The sequence below is a fragment of the Castor canadensis genome, unplaced genomic scaffold (genome assembly GCF_047511655.1).
Source record: "Castor canadensis unplaced genomic scaffold, mCasCan1.hap1v2 HAP1_SCAFFOLD_318, whole genome shotgun sequence".
Taxonomy (NCBI): domain Eukaryota; kingdom Metazoa; phylum Chordata; class Mammalia; order Rodentia; family Castoridae; genus Castor; species Castor canadensis.
Genome location: NW_027395421.1, coordinates 41,714 through 59,615, shown reverse-complemented (window position 1 = coordinate 59,615; position 17,902 = coordinate 41,714). Strand labels below are relative to the sequence as shown.

The 17,902-nt window shown below is 54.2% G+C and overlaps 5 non-coding genes across 5 annotated transcripts; all 5 read left to right on the top strand.

The window, feature by feature from the left end:
• The first annotated feature begins 3,041 nt into the window (after nucleotides 1-3,041).
• LOC141420530 (5S ribosomal RNA) lies at nucleotides 3,042-3,160 on the top strand. The gene has a single exon (XR_012445080.1). It is a non-coding gene; the product is annotated as a 5S ribosomal RNA (ribosomal RNA).
• Nucleotides 3,161-6,367: 3,207 nt separating this feature from the next.
• LOC141420529 (5S ribosomal RNA) lies at nucleotides 6,368-6,486 on the top strand. Its single transcript, XR_012445079.1, has one exon. It is a non-coding gene; the product is annotated as a 5S ribosomal RNA (ribosomal RNA).
• Nucleotides 6,487-9,691: 3,205 nt separating this feature from the next.
• LOC141420527 (5S ribosomal RNA) lies at nucleotides 9,692-9,810 on the top strand. The gene has a single exon (XR_012445077.1). It is a non-coding gene; the product is annotated as a 5S ribosomal RNA (ribosomal RNA).
• A 3,205-nt stretch (nucleotides 9,811-13,015) lies between these two features.
• LOC141420526 (5S ribosomal RNA) lies at nucleotides 13,016-13,134 on the top strand. The gene has a single exon (XR_012445076.1). It is a non-coding gene; the product is annotated as a 5S ribosomal RNA (ribosomal RNA).
• Nucleotides 13,135-16,338: 3,204 nt separating this feature from the next.
• Nucleotides 16,339-16,457, top strand: LOC141420525 (5S ribosomal RNA). The gene has a single exon (XR_012445075.1). It is a non-coding gene; the product is annotated as a 5S ribosomal RNA (ribosomal RNA).
• Nucleotides 16,458-17,902: the final 1,445 nt, after the last annotated feature.

Genomic DNA, 17,902 nt, shown 5'->3' with positions numbered 1-17,902 from the left:
ACTCTCGTGGGGCGCGCGCCCGCTCACTGGGCACCGGCCGGGTGGGTCCCAGGCCACGTTGGGGACCGCTCCCCAACTGTCCTCAGAAAGCCAGCAGGAGTAGAAAACGTTCAGGCGGACGGTGAGGGAAGTGCGAAAGCCCTGAGAAAGCGGGTCTGCAGCCCAGCGGGCCCCAGACTGGGACGCGCCACACCCTGGCTCGCCACAAGGTGGTGCACTGGGCCCAGGGCAAGACGCCAGGGGACAGGGAGGCAGGCCACCTCAGTCGGGTGCTGCTCCGTCGCTCGACCCAACACAGGTCAGCGTGTGCATGACCTCTCCGTGGGGCCCCAACTCCCACGGCGGTGCCTGCAGTCACGGGGACAGCGGGCGCAGGGCCTGAGCTCACGGTGAGGGGAGTATGCTTAGAATGCAAAATTCAAACACACCCGGGAATACATTGGCAAGGAGAAGTCCCAGAAAGAGTTGCAACCCTGACATTGAGGGCGCGTTTCCTTTTGCTTGGTCCTGTACCCTGCTTGAGTGTGAGTGGTGATGAATTGCTGCCCGTTTCGGATCGTTTGGTGGCAATGTAGTTTGTACCTTTCTCGGCAATGTGTGAAGTCTTTCTTTGTGTAATAGGCTGTATTGGCAAGTGTCTCTACCTTTCAGTGTTTATCCAAAGTCAATCCAAGGCTGTGGTCCGCGAGTCTAAGAACAAACCCTGTGTTTTATGTCCAAAACTAAAAACACCACTTTTAAGTATGCTAGGACGGGTCCGGAGCAGGTAGAAATAGGGACTTCTTCCCGAGTAGTGTACAACGCCGTGGCCACTCATAGAAGTTTGTGCCTAGAGGGCTTTCATGTTCGATAGACACGCATCCATCATAACCACTTTTTTGTTTTATTTATTTGTTTATTTGTTTATTTATGTATTTACGTATTGATTTTTGTGGTACCAGTGCTTGAATTCAGGGCGTACACCTTGCCCCGCTCCACCAGCCCTTTTCGTGTGAGGGTTTTAAAGGGTTGACTCTCCAGGGTCCCCGAAGCCCACACTGCCTAAATTACCTGTGATAGAAAGAAAGGCAGGGGCAGTGCCTGAGACCACAAGGACTTTTCCCCTTATCGCTTCCTGATTGCTTGCAAGTGCTGGCTGTCTACCACCACAAGGACACTTCTCTTTACCTCTCCCTGGCTGCGTACCCCGGAAAACCTCCTCACCCCTAGCCCCCGCCCCCCCACCCCCCCGGCGAGGCTTGCATCCCAGGATGTCCAGAGTGCAGGACGCCCCTCACCTAGGCAAAATAAAGCGTGCTCTCGTCTGTAGAGGTCTCGGTCTCCTTTTCCTCGAGGCATCCTCTTTTCTAACATTTGGCTTTTTCTAACAGGTCTCATGGAAGGACTTGCTTGGGCGGGCCTGGAAACGTGATCCACCTGAGTAGCTAAGGTTTCAGGCGTGAGCAAGCAGCACCCAGCAAGAACCAAGGTGTTGAGAGGTCTGGCATGAGGGACTCCATTTCAACTTGGAAGGCCTTTCACCCTCATCTCTAGAAACTTTGTCTCTGAGCTGTTTCCTCGGAGTGTTTTTCGATTGGTCGTTTTCATCTTTCGACGTGAGGATTAGTTTTTTTCTCTAAGTGTCTTATGTGTGTGGGGGGGTCGAGCAACAAACAGGTCAGGTGGGAGTCAGTGTCAGCTGGACCCTTTGGCCAAATTTAAACAACAAACAGGCTTGGAAGGAGTCCCTTTTTAGCTAGTGGCCTCTAAACCATGACAAAGAAAACAGAATCTAAAGCTGACTTGTGTGAGGGACATGTACCTGTCTGTTACAGTCTTTTTTCATTGTTTCTTTTTTTTTTTTTTTTGTTTAATGGGCTTGATTGTAAATGTCCCAGGAGGATCAGAAGTGCAATTCCAAATACGTAAAAGAGCCATGGTAAAAATTCTGACGGACAACTTAGCAACTAAGTGAAGAGTATGTCAGTACCATCAGCATTTGATCACAGCGTTTCTGTAAATTTTGTAGTTTAGAGGGCCCGACAGCCTTGGAAAATGCAGATATGCTTACTATCTAGGAACGAATGACAGCATGACAGCTCTCTAGAGGTTATCCACACATATCAGTGGTTATCCTGAGAGTAAAACCTCAGAGTGCCCATTCATTGAGGGGTCAGTGTCAGTGACCCCAAATAGCCTCATCACAGGCACATGTAGGCTCCTAACTGTATTAGAATCATGTAAGACAATAGTTGTTTCACCATAGGGATGAAGCCATCTAGAAGATTTTCTATAAACCAACTCTTAATGAATTTTCATTTCGTCATGATCGTCACCTCAGTGGTCGAAACCCTGAGAAAAATTAGAAGGGAACAGAAGTAAATACTTCTGAGGACAAAGTGTAGAGTTTAGGAAGCCTGAGGGTTGACAGGACAGGATTTCTTAGGACGTTGAGTAGGGATGGGACGAGATGTTTTTTTTCTTTCCCTTGTCTCCACGATTTCGGTGGTGAAAGGGGCCTCTGAGCTGGAAATGTTCCCGATTGAGCCCCGCAGCCCCAGGCCCAGAGTGTGGAGGAGGGCGCAGCGGGTCGGCTAAGGGCGCGGCTGCCGTTTTGCAGAGGGCTGGAGGGGCAGTGGGGCTTTGTGGATGAGGAGGACCGGAAAGGTCCCCAAGACGTCCGTCGGGAGCCACGCGCCCAAGTGTCGGCTCCCGCATTCGAGGGAGGAGGGCGGCCAGAACTGTGCGCACCCCACACCCCCGCCTTAGCCAAGGCAGTGACACATCCCCAGAGGAACAAGAGCCCGAGAGCACTGAGCAATGTTCCCCTGAGAAAACTCGATCCTGGTCCGGGCACCGGGACACCTCGGGAAGAAAGCCAGCGAGTGGCCACCTGGGCGAGACCGGCTGCCCCAGCAGGCGTCCGGGGCCCCTGGCCGCTTGGCCAGAGGCCGCCAGCCCCCACCCCGCAGCCCCCACCCGCAGCCGTGCCAGGGGAGCAGTGTGGAGACGCAGGCCGCGCCCACCTCACGCTCTTGGGGCTCCAGGAGGCGGCAGCTGGCGTCTACGGCCATACCACCCTGAACGCGCCCGATCTCGTCTGATCTCGGAAGCTAAGCAGGGTCGGGCCTGGTTAGTACTTGGATGGGAGACCGCCTGGGAATACCGGGTGCTGTAGGCTTTTGCTCGTCCCTCCCTCGCTGCTCCTTTTGGCCTCCGGGACCTCACCGCCCCGACCCAGCGCCACCACCACCGGCGACCCCTTCCCCGCCACCCCGCCAGACCCACGCCTCCCACCTCACAGACACGCCCCCGAATCCTCTCCTCTCCCCTCCCCACACTCTCGTGGGGCGCGCGCCCGCTCACTGGGCACCAGCCGGGTGGGTCCCAGGCCACGTTGGGGACCGCTCCCCAACTGTCCTCAGAAAGCCAGCAGGAGTAGAAAACGTTCAGGCGGACGGTGAGGGAAGTGCGAAAGCCCTGAGAAAGCGGGTCTGCAGCCCAGCGGGCCCCAGACTGGGACGCGCCACACCCTGGCTCGCCACAAGGTGGTGCACTGGGCCCAGGGCAAGACGCCAGGGGACAGGGAGGCAGGCCACCTCAGTCGGGTGCTGCTCCGTCGCTCGACCCAACACAGGTCAGCGTGTGCATGACCTCTCCGTGGGGCCCCAACTCCCACGGCGGTGCCTGCAGTCACGGGGACAGCGGGCGCAGGGCCTGAGCTCACGGTGAGGGGAGTATGCTTAGAATGCAAAATTCAAACACACCCGGGAATACATTGGCAAGGAGAAGTCCCAGAAAGAGTTGCAACCCTGACATTGAGGGCGCGTTTCCTTTTGCTTGGTCCTGTACCCTGCTTGAGTGTGAGTGGTGATGAATTGCTGCCCGTTTCGGATCGTTTGGTGGCAATGTAGTTTGTACCTTTCTCTGCAATGTGTGAAGTCTTTCTTTGTGTAATAGGCTGTATTGGCAAGTGTCTCTACCTTTCAGTGTTTATCCAAAGTCAATCCAAGGCTGTGGTCCGCGAGTCTAAGAACAAACCCTGTGTTTTATGTCCAAAACTAAAAACACCACTTTTAAGTATGCTAGGACGGGTCCGGAGCAGGTAGAAATAGGGACTTCTTCCCGAGTAGTGTACAACGCCGTGGCCACTCATAGAAGTTTGTGCCTAGAGGGCTTTCATGTTCGATAGACACGCATCCATCATAACCACTTTTTTGTTTTATTTATTTGTTTATTTGTTTATTTATGTATTTACGTATTTACGTATTGATTTTTGTGGTACCAGTGCTTGAATTCAGGGCGTACACCTTGCCCCGCTCCACCAGCCCTTTTCGTGTGAGGGTTTTAAAGGGTTGACTCTCCAGGGTCCCCGAAGCCCACACTGCCTAAATTACCTGTGATAGAAAGAAAGGCAGGGGCAGTGCCTGAGACCACAAGGACTTTTCCCCTTATCGCTTCCTGATTGCTTGCAAGTGCTGGCTGTCTACCACCACAAGGACACTTCTCTTTACCTCTCCCTGGCTGCGTACCCCGGAAAACCTCCTCACCCCTAGCCCCCGCCCCCCCACCCCCCCGGCGAGGCTTGCATCCCAGGATGTCCAGAGTGCAGGACGCCCCTCACCTAGGCAAAATAAAGCGTGCTCTCGTCTGTAGAGGTCTCGGTCTCCTTTTCCTCGAGGCATCCTCTTTTCTAACATTTGGCTTTTTCTAACAGGTCTCATGGAAGGACTTGCTTGGGCGGGCCTGGAAACGTGATCCACCTGAGTAGCTAAGGTTTCAGGCGTGAGCAAGCAGCACCCAGCAAGAACCAAGGTGTTGAGAGGTCTGGCATGAGGGACTCCATTTCAACTTGGAAGGCCTTTCACCCTCATCTCTAGAAACTTTGTCTCTGAGCTGTTTCCTCGGAGTGTTTTTCGATTGGTCGTTTTCATCTTTCGACGTGAGGATTAGTTTTTTTCTCTAAGTGTCTTATGTGTGTGGGGGGGTCGAGCAACAAACAGGTCAGGTGGGAGTCAGTGTCAGCTGGACCCTTTGGCCAAATTTAAACAACAAACAGGCTTGGAAGGAGTCCCTTTTTAGCTAGTGGCCTCTAAACCATGACAAAGAAAACAGAATCTAAAGCTGACTTGTGTGAGGGACATGTACCTGTCTGTTACAGTCTTTTTTCATTGTTTCTTTTTTTTTTTTTTTTGTTTAATGGGCTTGATTGTAAATGTCCCAGGAGGATCAGAAGTGCAATTCCAAATACGTAAAAGAGCCATGGTAAAAATTCTGACGGACAACTTAGCAACTAAGTGAAGAGTATGTCAGTACCATCAGCATTTGATCACAGCGTTTCTGTAAATTTTGTAGTTTAGAGGGCCCGACAGCCTTGGAAAATGCAGATATGCTTACTATCTAGGAACGAATGACAGCATGACAGCTCTCTAGAGGTTATCCACACATATCAGTGGTTATCCTGAGAGTAAAACCTCAGAGTGCCCATTCATTGAGGGGTCAGTGTCAGTGACCCCAAATAGCCTCATCACAGGCACATGTAGGCTCCTAACTGTATTAGAATCATGTAAGACAATAGTTGTTTCACCATAGGGATGAAGCCATCTAGAAGATTTTCTATAAACCAACTCTTAATGAATTTTCATTTCGTCATGATCGTCATCTCAGTGGTCGAAACCCTGAGAAAAATTAGAAGGGAACAGAAGTAAATACTTCTGAGGACAAAGTGTAGAGTTTAGGAAGCCTGAGGGTTGACAGGACAGGATTTCTTAGGACGTTGAGTAGGGATGGGACGAGATGTTTTTTTTCTTTCCCTTGTCTCCACGATTTCGGTGGTGAAAGGGGCCTCTGAGCTGGAAATGTTCCCGATTGAGCCCCGCAGCCCCAGGCCCAGAGTGTGGAGGAGGGCGCAGCGGGTCGGCTAAGGGCGCGGCTGCCGTTTTGCAGAGGGCTGGAGGGGCAGTGGGGCTTTGTGGATGAGGAGGACCGGAAAGGTCCCCAAGACGTCCGTCGGGAGCCACGCGCCCAAGTGTCGGCTCCCGCATTCGAGGGAGGAGGGCGGCCAGAACTGTGCGCACCCCACACCCCCGCCTTAGCCAAGGCAGTGACACATCCCCAGAGGAACAAGAGCCCGAGAGCACTGAGCAATGTTCCCCTGAGAAAACTCGATCCTGGTCCGGGCACCGGGACACCTCGGGAAGAAAGCCAGCGAGTGGCCACCTGGGCGAGACCGGCTGCCCCAGCAGGCGTCCGGGGCCCCTGGCCGCTTGGCCAGAGGCCGCCAGCCCCCACCCCGCAGCCCCCACCCGCAGCCGTGCCAGGGGAGGAGTGTGGAGACGCAGGCCGCGCCCACCTCACGCTCTTGGGGCTCCAGGAGGCGGCAGCTGGCGTCTACGGCCATACCACCCTGAACGCGCCCGATCTCGTCTGATCTCGGAAGCTAAGCAGGGTCGGGCCTGGTTAGTACTTGGATGGGAGACCGCCTGGGAATACCGGGTGCTGTAGGCTTTTGCTCGTCCCTCCCTCGCTGCTCCTTTTGGCCTCCGGGACCTCACCGCCCCGACCCAGCGCCACCACCACCGGCGACCCCTTCCCCGCCACCCCGCCAGACCCACGCCTCCCACCTCACAGACACGCCCCCGAATCCTCTCCTCTCCCCTCCCCACACTCTCGTGGGGCGCGCGCCCGCTCACTGGGCACCAGCCGGGTGGGTCCCAGGCCACGTTGGGGACCGCTCCCCAACTGTCCTCAGAAAGCCAGCAGGAGTAGAAAACGTTCAGGCGGACGGTGAGGGAAGTGCGAAAGCCCTGAGAAAGCGGGTCTGCAGCCCAGCGGGCCCCAGACTGGGACGCGCCACACCCTGGCTCGCCACAAGGTGGTGCACTGGGCCCAGGGCAAGACGCCAGGGGACAGGGAGGCAGGCCACCTCAGTCGGGTGCTGCTCCGTCGCTCGACCCAACACAGGTCAGCGTGTGCATGACCTCTCCGTGGGGCCCCAACTCCCACGGCGGTGCCTGCAGTCACGGGGACAGCGGGCGCAGGGCCTGAGCTCACGGTGAGGGGAGTATGCTTAGAATGCAAAATTCAAACACACCCGGGAATACATTGGCAAGGAGAAGTCCCAGAAAGAGTTGCAACCCTGACATTGAGGGCGCGTTTCCTTTTGCTTGGTCCTGTACCCTGCTTGAGTGTGAGTGGTGATGAATTGCTGCCCGTTTCGGATCGTTTGGTGGCAATGTAGTTTGTACCTTTCTCTGCAATGTGTGAAGTCTTTCTTTGTGTAATAGGCTGTATTGGCAAGTGTCTCTACCTTTCAGTGTTTATCCAAAGTCAATCCAAGGCTGTGGTCCGCGAGTCTAAGAACAAACCCTGTGTTTTATGTCCAAAACTAAAAACACCACTTTTAAGTATGCTAGGACGGGTCCGGAGCAGGTAGAAATAGGGACTTCTTCCCGAGTAGTGTACAACGCCGTGGCCACTCATAGAAGTTTGTGCCTAGAGGGCTTTCATGTTCGATAGACACGCATCCATCATAACCACTTTTTTGTTTTATTTATTTGTTTATTTGTTTATTTATGTATTTACGTATTTACGTATTGATTTTTGTGGTACCAGTGCTTGAATTCAGGGCGTACACCTTGCCCCGCTCCACCAGCCCTTTTCGTGTGAGGGTTTTAAAGGGTTGACTCTCCAGGGTCCCCGAAGCCCACACTGCCTAAATTACCTGTGATAGAAAGAAAGGCAGGGGCAGTGCCTGAGACCACAAGGACTTTTCCCCTTATCGCTTCCTGATTGCTTGCAAGTGCTGGCTGTCTACCACCACAAGGACACTTCTCTTTACCTCTCCCTGGCTGCGTACCCCGGAAAACCTCCTCACCCCTAGCCCCCGCCCCCCCACCCCCCCGGCGAGGCTTGCATCCCAGGATGTCCAGAGTGCAGGACGCCCCTCACCTAGGCAAAATAAAGCGTGCTCTCGTCTGTAGAGGTCTCGGTCTCCTTTTCCTCGAGGCATCCTCTTTTCTAACATTTGGCTTTTTCTAACAGGTCTCATGGAAGGACTTGCTTGGGCGGGCCTGGAAACGTGATCCACCTGAGTAGCTAAGGTTTCAGGCGTGAGCAAGCAGCACCCAGCAAGAACCAAGGTGTTGAGAGGTCTGGCATGAGGGACTCCATTTCAACTTGGAAGGCCTTTCACCCTCATCTCTAGAAACTTTGTCTCTGAGCTGTTTCCTCGGAGTGTTTTTCGATTGGTCGTTTTCATCTTTCGACGTGAGGATTAGTTTTTTTCTCTAAGTGTCTTATGTGTGTGGGGGGGTCGAGCAACAAACAGGTCAGGTGGGAGTCAGTGTCAGCTGGACCCTTTGGCCAAATTTAAACAACAAACAGGCTTGGAAGGAGTCCCTTTTTAGCTAGTGGCCTCTAAACCATGACAAAGAAAACAGAATCTAAAGCTGACTTGTGTGAGGGACATGTACCTGTCTGTTACAGTCTTTTTTCATTGTTTCTTTTTTTTTTTTTTGTTTAATGGGCTTGATTGTAAATGTCCCAGGAGGATCAGAAGTGCAATTCCAAATACGTAAAAGAGCCATGGTAAAAATTCTGACGGACAACTTAGCAACTAAGTGAAGAGTATGTCAGTACCATCAGCATTTGATCACAGCGTTTCTGTAAATTTTGTAGTTTAGAGGGCCCGACAGCCTTGGAAAATGCAGATATGCTTACTATCTAGGAACGAATGACAGCATGACAGCTCTCTAGAGGTTATCCACACATATCAGTGGTTATCCTGAGAGTAAAACCTCAGAGTGCCCATTCATTGAGGGGTCAGTGTCAGTGACCCCAAATAGCCTCATCACAGGCACATGTAGGCTCCTAACTGTATTAGAATCATGTAAGACAATAGTTGTTTCACCATAGGGATGAAGCCATCTAGAAGATTTTCTATAAACCAACTCTTAATGAATTTTCATTTCGTCATGATCGTCATCTCAGTGGTCGAAACCCTGAGAAAAATTAGAAGGGAACAGAAGTAAATACTTCTGAGGACAAAGTGTAGAGTTTAGGAAGCCTGAGGGTTGACAGGACAGGATTTCTTAGGACGTTGAGTAGGGATGGGACGAGATGTTTTTTTTCTTTCCCTTGTCTCCACGATTTCGGTGGTGAAAGGGGCCTCTGAGCTGGAAATGTTCCCGATTGAGCCCCGCAGCCCCAGGCCCAGAGTGTGGAGGAGGGCGCAGCGGGTCGGCTAAGGGCGCGGCTGCCGTTTTGCAGAGGGCTGGAGGGGCAGTGGGGCTTTGTGGATGAGGAGGACCGGAAAGGTCCCCAAGACGTCCGTCGGGAGCCACGCGCCCAAGTGTCGGCTCCCGCATTCGAGGGAGGAGGGCGGCCAGAACTGTGCGCACCCCACACCCCCGCCTTAGCCAAGGCAGTGACACATCCCCAGAGGAACAAGAGCCCGAGAGCACTGAGCAATGTTCCCCTGAGAAAACTCGATCCTGGTCCGGGCACCGGGACACCTCGGGAAGAAAGCCAGCGAGTGGCCACCTGGGCGAGACCGGCTGCCCCAGCAGGCGTCCGGGGCCCCTGGCCGCTTGGCCAGAGGCCGCCAGCCCCCACCCCGCAGCCCCCACCCGCAGCCGTGCCAGGGGAGCAGTGTGGAGACGCAGGCCGCGCCCACCTCACGCTCTTGGGGCTCCAGGAGGCGGCAGCTGGCGTCTACGGCCATACCACCCTGAACGCGCCCGATCTCGTCTGATCTCGGAAGCTAAGCAGGGTCGGGCCTGGTTAGTACTTGGATGGGAGACCGCCTGGGAATACCGGGTGCTGTAGGCTTTTGCTCGTCCCTCCCTCGCTGCTCCTTTTGGCCTCCGGGACCTCACCGCCCCGACCCAGCGCCACCACCACCGGCGACCCCTTCCCCGCCACCCCGCCAGACCCACGCCTCCCACCTCACAGACACGCCCCCGAATCCTCTCCTCTCCCCTCCCCACACTCTCGTGGGGCGCGCGCCCGCTCACTGGGCACCGGCCGGGTGGGTCCCAGGCCACGTTGGGGACCGCTCCCCAACTGTCCTCAGAAAGCCAGCAGGAGTAGAAAACGTTCAGGCGGACGGTGAGGGAAGTGCGAAAGCCCTGAGAAAGCGGGTCTGCAGCCCAGCGGGCCCCAGACTGGGACGCGCCACACCCTGGCTCGCCACAAGGTGGTGCACTGGGCCCAGGGCAAGACGCCAGGGGACAGGGAGGCAGGCCACCTCAGTCGGGTGCTGCTCCGTCGCTCGACCCAACACAGGTCAGCGTGTGCATGACCTCTCCGTGGGGCCCCAACTCCCACGGCGGTGCCTGCAGTCACGGGGACAGCGGGCGCAGGGCCTGAGCTCACGGTGAGGGGAGTATGCTTAGAATGCAAAATTCAAACACACCCGGGAATACATTGGCAAGGAGAAGTCCCAGAAAGAGTTGCAACCCTGACATTGAGGGCGCGTTTCCTTTTGCTTGGTCCTGTACCCTGCTTGAGTGTGAGTGGTGATGAATTGCTGCCCGTTTCGGATCGTTTGGTGGCAATGTAGTTTGTACCTTTCTCTGCAATGTGTGAAGTCTTTCTTTGTGTAATAGGCTGTATTGGCAAGTGTCTCTACCTTTCAGTGTTTATCCAAAGTCAATCCAAGGCTGTGGTCCGCGAGTCTAAGAACAAACCCTGTGTTTTATGTCCAAAACTAAAAACACCACTTTTAAGTATGCTAGGACGGGTCCGGAGCAGGTAGAAATAGGGACTTCTTCCCGAGTAGTGTACAACGCCGTGGCCACTCATAGAAGTTTGTGCCTAGAGGGCTTTCATGTTCGATAGACACGCATCCATCATAACCACTTTTTTGTTTTATTTATTTGTTTATTTGTTTATTTATGTATTTACGTATTTACGTATTGATTTTTGTGGTACCAGTGCTTGAATTCAGGGCGTACACCTTGCCCCGCTCCACCAGCCCTTTTCGTGTGAGGGTTTTAAAGGGTTGACTCTCCAGGGTCCCCGAAGCCCACACTGCCTAAATTACCTGTGATAGAAAGAAAGGCAGGGGCAGTGCCTGAGACCACAAGGACTTTTCCCCTTATCGCTTCCTGATTGCTTGCAAGTGCTGGCTGTCTACCACCACAAGGACACTTCTCTTTACCTCTCCCTGGCTGCGTACCCCGGAAAACCTCCTCACCCCTAGCCCCCGCCCCCCCACCCCCCCGGCGAGGCTTGCATCCCAGGATGTCCAGAGTGCAGGACGCCCCTCACCTAGGCAAAATAAAGCGTGCTCTCGTCTGTAGAGGTCTCGGTCTCCTTTTCCTCGAGGCATCCTCTTTTCTAACATTTGGCTTTTTCTAACAGGTCTCATGGAAGGACTTGCTTGGGCGGGCCTGGAAACGTGATCCACCTGAGTAGCTAAGGTTTCAGGCGTGAGCAAGCAGCACCCAGCAAGAACCAAGGTGTTGAGAGGTCTGGCATGAGGGACTCCATTTCAACTTGGAAGGCCTTTCACCCTCATCTCTAGAAACTTTGTCTCTGAGCTGTTTCCTCGGAGTGTTTTTCGATTGGTCGTTTTCATCTTTCGACGTGAGGATTAGTTTTTTTCTCTAAGTGTCTTATGTGTGTGGGGGGGTCGAGCAACAAACAGGTCAGGTGGGAGTCAGTGTCAGCTGGACCCTTTGGCCAAATTTAAACAACAAACAGGCTTGGAAGGAGTCCCTTTTTAGCTAGTGGCCTCTAAACCATGACAAAGAAAACAGAATCTAAAGCTGACTTGTGTGAGGGACATGTACCTGTCTGTTACAGTCTTTTTTCATTGTTTCTTTTTTTTTTTTTTGTTTAATGGGCTTGATTGTAAATGTCCCAGGAGGATCAGAAGTGCAATTCCAAATACGTAAAAGAGCCATGGTAAAAATTCTGACGGACAACTTAGCAACTAAGTGAAGAGTATGTCAGTACCATCAGCATTTGATCACAGCGTTTCTGTAAATTTTGTAGTTTAGAGGGCCCGACAGCCTTGGAAAATGCAGATATGCTTACTATCTAGGAACGAATGACAGCATGACAGCTCTCTAGAGGTTATCCACACATATCAGTGGTTATCCTGAGAGTAAAACCTCAGAGTGCCCATTCATTGAGGGGTCAGTGTCAGTGACCCCAAATAGCCTCATCACAGGCACATGTAGGCTCCTAACTGTATTAGAATCATGTAAGACAATAGTTGTTTCACCATAGGGATGAAGCCATCTAGAAGATTTTCTATAAACCAACTCTTAATGAATTTTCATTTCGTCATGATCGTCATCTCAGTGGTCGAAACCCTGAGAAAAATTAGAAGGGAACAGAAGTAAATACTTCTGAGGACAAAGTGTAGAGTTTAGGAAGCCTGAGGGTTGACAGGACAGGATTTCTTAGGACGTTGAGTAGGGATGGGACGAGATGTTTTTTTTCTTTCCCTTGTCTCCACGATTTCGGTGGTGAAAGGGGCCTCTGAGCTGGAAATGTTCCCGATTGAGCCCCGCAGCCCCAGGCCCAGAGTGTGGAGGAGGGCGCAGCGGGTCGGCTAAGGGCGCGGCTGCCGTTTTGCAGAGGGCTGGAGGGGCAGTGGGGCTTTGTGGATGAGGAGGACCGGAAAGGTCCCCAAGACGTCCGTCGGGAGCCACGCGCCCAAGTGTCGGCTCCCGCATTCGAGGGAGGAGGGCGGCCAGAACTGTGCGCACCCCACACCCCCGCCTTAGCCAAGGCAGTGACACATCCCCAGAGGAACAAGAGCCCGAGAGCACTGAGCAATGTTCCCCTGAGAAAACTCGATCCTGGTCCGGGCACCGGGACACCTCGGGAAGAAAGCCAGCGAGTGGCCACCTGGGCGAGACCGGCTGCCCCAGCAGGCGTCCGGGGCCCCTGGCCGCTTGGCCAGAGGCCGCCAGCCCCCACCCCGCAGCCCCCACCCGCAGCCGTGCCAGGGGAGCAGTGTGGAGACGCAGGCCGCGCCCACCTCACGCTCTTGGGGCTCCAGGAGGCGGCAGCTGGCGTCTACGGCCATACCACCCTGAACGCGCCCGATCTCGTCTGATCTCGGAAGCTAAGCAGGGTCGGGCCTGGTTAGTACTTGGATGGGAGACCGCCTGGGAATACCGGGTGCTGTAGGCTTTTGCTCGTCCCTCCCTCGCTGCTCCTTTTGGCCTCCGGGACCTCACCGCCCCGACCCAGCGCCACCACCACCGGCGACCCCTTCCCCGCCACCCCGCCAGACCCACGCCTCCCACCTCACAGACACGCCCCCGAATCCTCTCCTCTCCCCTCCCCACACTCTCGTGGGGCGCGCGCCCGCTCACTGGGCACCGGCCGGGTGGGTCCCAGGCCACGTTGGGGACCGCTCCCCAACTGTCCTCAGAAAGCCAGCAGGAGTAGAAAACGTTCAGGCGGACGGTGAGGGAAGTGCGAAAGCCCTGAGAAAGCGGGTCTGCAGCCCAGCGGGCCCCAGACTGGGACGCGCCACACCCTGGCTCGCCACAAGGTGGTGCACTGGGCCCAGGGCAAGACGCCAGGGGACAGGGAGGCAGGCCACCTCAGTCGGGTGCTGCTCCGTCGCTCGACCCAACACAGGTCAGCGTGTGCATGACCTCTCCGTGGGGCCCCAACTCCCACGGCGGTGCCTGCAGTCACGGGGACAGCGGGCGCAGGGCCTGAGCTCACGGTGAGGGGAGTATGCTTAGAATGCAAAATTCAAACACACCCGGGAATACATTGGCAAGGAGAAGTCCCAGAAAGAGTTGCAACCCTGACATTGAGGGCGCGTTTCCTTTTGCTTGGTCCTGTACCCTGCTTGAGTGTGAGTGGTGATGAATTGCTGCCCGTTTCGGATCGTTTGGTGGCAATGTAGTTTGTACCTTTCTCTGCAATGTGTGAAGTCTTTCTTTGTGTAATAGGCTGTATTGGCAAGTGTCTCTACCTTTCAGTGTTTATCCAAAGTCAATCCAAGGCTGTGGTCCGCGAGTCTAAGAACAAACCCTGTGTTTTATGTCCAAAACTAAAAACACCACTTTTAAGTATGCTAGGACGGGTCCGGAGCAGGTAGAAATAGGGACTTCTTCCCGAGTAGTGTACAACGCCGTGGCCACTCATAGAAGTTTGTGCCTAGAGGGCTTTCATGTTCGATAGACACGCATCCATCATAACCACTTTTTTGTTTTATTTATTTGTTTATTTGTTTATTTATGTATTTACGTATTTACGTATTGATTTTTGTGGTACCAGTGCTTGAATTCAGGGCGTACACCTTGCCCCGCTCCACCAGCCCTTTTCGTGTGAGGGTTTTAAAGGGTTGACTCTCCAGGGTCCCCGAAGCCCACACTGCCTAAATTACCTGTGATAGAAAGAAAGGCAGGGGCAGTGCCTGAGACCACAAGGACTTTTCCCCTTATCGCTTCCTGATTGCTTGCAAGTGCTGGCTGTCTACCACCACAAGGACACTTCTCTTTACCTCTCCCTGGCTGCGTACCCCGGAAAACCTCCTCACCCCTAGCCCCCGCCCCCCCCCCCCGGCGAGGCTTGCATCCCAGGATGTCCAGAGTGCAGGACGCCCCTCACCTAGGCAAAATAAAGCGTGCTCTCGTCTGTAGAGGTCTCGGTCTCCTTTTCCTCGAGGCATCCTCTTTTCTAACATTTGGCTTTTTCTAACAGGTCTCATGGAAGGACTTGCTTGGGCGGGCCTGGAAACGTGATCCACCTGAGTAGCTAAGGTTTCAGGCGTGAGCAAGCAGCACCCAGCAAGAACCAAGGTGTTGAGAGGTCTGGCATGAGGGACTCCATTTCAACTTGGAAGGCCTTTCACCCTCATCTCTAGAAACTTTGTCTCTGAGCTGTTTCCTCAGAGTGTTTTTCGATTGGTCGTTTTCATCTTTCGACGTGAGGATTAGTTTTTTTCTCTAAGTGTCTTATGTGTGTGGGGGGGTCGAGCAACAAACAGGTCAGGTGGGAGTCAGTGTCAGCTGGACCCTTTGGCCAAATTTAAACAACAAACAGGCTTGGAAGGAGTCCCTTTTTAGCTAGTGGCCTCTAAACCATGACAAAGAAAACAGAATCTAAAGCTGACTTGTGTGAGGGACATGTACCTGTCTGTTACAGTCTTTTTTCATTGTTTCTTTTTTTTTTTTTTTTGTTTAATGGGCTTGATTGTAAATGTCCCAGGAGGATCAGAAGTGCAATTCCAAATACGTAAAAGAGCCATGGTAAAAATTCTGACGGACAACTTAGCAACTAAGTGAAGAGTATGTCAGTACCATCAGCATTTGATCACAGCGTTTCTGTAAATTTTGTAGTTTAGAGGGCCCGACAGCCTTGGAAAATGCAGATATGCTTACTATCTAGGAACGAATGACAGCATGACAGCTCTCTAGAGGTTATCCACACATATCAGTGGTTATCCTGAGAGTAAAACCTCAGAGTGCCCATTCATTGAGGGGTCAGTGTCAGTGACCCCAAATAGCCTCATCACAGGCACATGTAGGCTCCTAACTGTATTAGAATCATGTAAGACAATAGTTGTTTCACCATAGGGATGAAGCCATCTAGAAGATTTTCTATAAACCAACTCTTAATGAATTTTCATTTCGTCATGATCGTCATCTCAGTGGTCGAAACCCTGAGAAAAATTAGAAGGGAACAGAAGTAAATACTTCTGAGGACAAAGTGTAGAGTTTAGGAAGCCTGAGGGTTGACAGGACAGGATTTCTTAGGACGTTGAGTAGGGATGGGACGAGATGTTTTTTTTCTTTCCCTTGTCTCCACGATTTCGGTGGTGAAAGGGGCCTCTGAGCTGGAAATGTTCCCGATTGAGCCCCGCAGCCCCAGGCCCAGAGTGTGGAGGAGGGCGCAGCGGGTCGGCTAAGGGCGCGGCTGCCGTTTTGCAGAGGGCTGGAGGGGCAGTGGGGCTTTGTGGATGAGGAGGACCGGAAAGGTCCCCAAGACGTCCGTCGGGAGCCACGCGCCCAAGTGTCGGCTCCCGCATTCGAGGGAGGAGGGCGGCCAGAACTGTGCGCACCCCACACCCCCGCCTTAGCCAAGGCAGTGACACATCCCCAGAGGAACAAGAGCCCGAGAGCACTGAGCAATGTTCCCCTGAGAAAACTCGATCCTGGTCCGGGCACCGGGACACCTCGGGAAGAAAGCCAGCGAGTGGCCACCTGGGCGAGACCGGCTGCCCCAGCAGGCGTCCGGGGCCCCTGGCCGCTTGGCCAGAGGCCGCCAGCCCCCACCCCGCAGCCCCCACCCGCAGCCGTGCCAGGGGAGCAGTGTGGAGACGCAGGCCGCGCCCACCTCACGCTCTTGGGGCTCCAGGAGGCGGCAGCTGGCGTCTACGGCCATACCACCCTGAACGCGCCCGATCTCGTCTGATCTCGGAAGCTAAGCAGGGTCGGGCCTGGTTAGTACTTGGATGGGAGACCGCCTGGGAATACCGGGTGCTGTAGGCTTTTGCTCGTCCCTCCCTCGCTGCTCCTTTTGGCCTCCGGGACCTCACCGCCCCGACCCAGCGCCACCACCACCGGCGACCCCTTCCCCGCCACCCCGCCAGACCCACGCCTCCCACCTCACAGACACGCCCCCGAATCCTCTCCTCTCCCCTCCCCACACTCTCGTGGGGCGCGCGCCCGCTCACTGGGCACCAGCCGGGTGGGTCCCAGGCCACGTTGGGGACCGCTCCCCAACTGTCCTCAGAAAGCCAGCAGGAGTAGAAAACGTTCAGGCGGACGGTGAGGGAAGTGCGAAAGCCCTGAGAAAGCGGGTCTGCAGCCCAGCGGGCCCCAGACTGGGACGCGCCACACCCTGGCTCGCCACAAGGTGGTGCACTGGGCCCAGGGCAAGACGCCAGGGGACAGGGAGGCAGGCCACCTCAGTCGGGTGCTGCTCCGTCGCTCGACCCAACACAGGTCAGCGTGTGCATGACCTCTCCGTGGGGCCCCAACTCCCACGGCGGTGCCTGCAGTCACGGGGACAGCGGGCGCAGGGCCTGAGCTCACGGTGAGGGGAGTATGCTTAGAATGCAAAATTCAAACACACCCGGGAATACATTGGCAAGGAGAAGTCCCAGAAAGAGTTGCAACCCTGACATTGAGGGCGCGTTTCCTTTTGCTTGGTCCTGTACCCTGCTTGAGTGTGAGTGGTGATGAATTGCTGCCCGTTTCGGATCGTTTGGTGGCAATGTAGTTTGTACCTTTCTCTGCAATGTGTGAAGTCTTTCTTTGTGTAATAGGCTGTATTGGCAAGTGTCTCTACCTTTCAGTGTTTATCCAAAGTCAATCCAAGGCTGTGGTCCGCGAGTCTAAGAACAAACCCTGTGTTTTATGTCCAAAACTAAAAACACCACTTTTAAGTATGCTAGGACGGGTCCGGAGCAGGTAGAAATAGGGACTTCTTCCCGAGTAGTGTACAACGCCGTGGCCACTCATAGAAGTTTGTGCCTAGAGGGCTTTCATGTTCGATAGACACGCATCCATCATAACCACTTTTTTGTTTTATTTATTTGTTTATTTGTTTATTTATGTATTTACGTATTTACGTATTGATTTTTGTGGTACCAGTGCTTGAATTCAGGGCGTACACCTTGCCCCGCTCCACCAGCCCTTTTCGTGTGAGGGTTTTAAAGGGTTGACTCTCCAGGGTCCCCGAAGCCCACACTGCCTAAATTACCTGTGATAGAAAGAAAGGCAGGGGCAGTGCCTGAGACCACAAGGACTTTTCCCCTTATCGCTTCCTGATTGCTTGCAAGTGCTGGCTGTCTACCACCACAAGGACACTTCTCTTTACCTCTCCCTGGCTGCGTACCCCGGAAAACCTCCTCACCCCTAGCCCCCGCCCCCCCCCCCCGGCGAGGCTTGCATCCCAGGATGTCCAGAGTGCAGGACGCCCCTCACCTAGG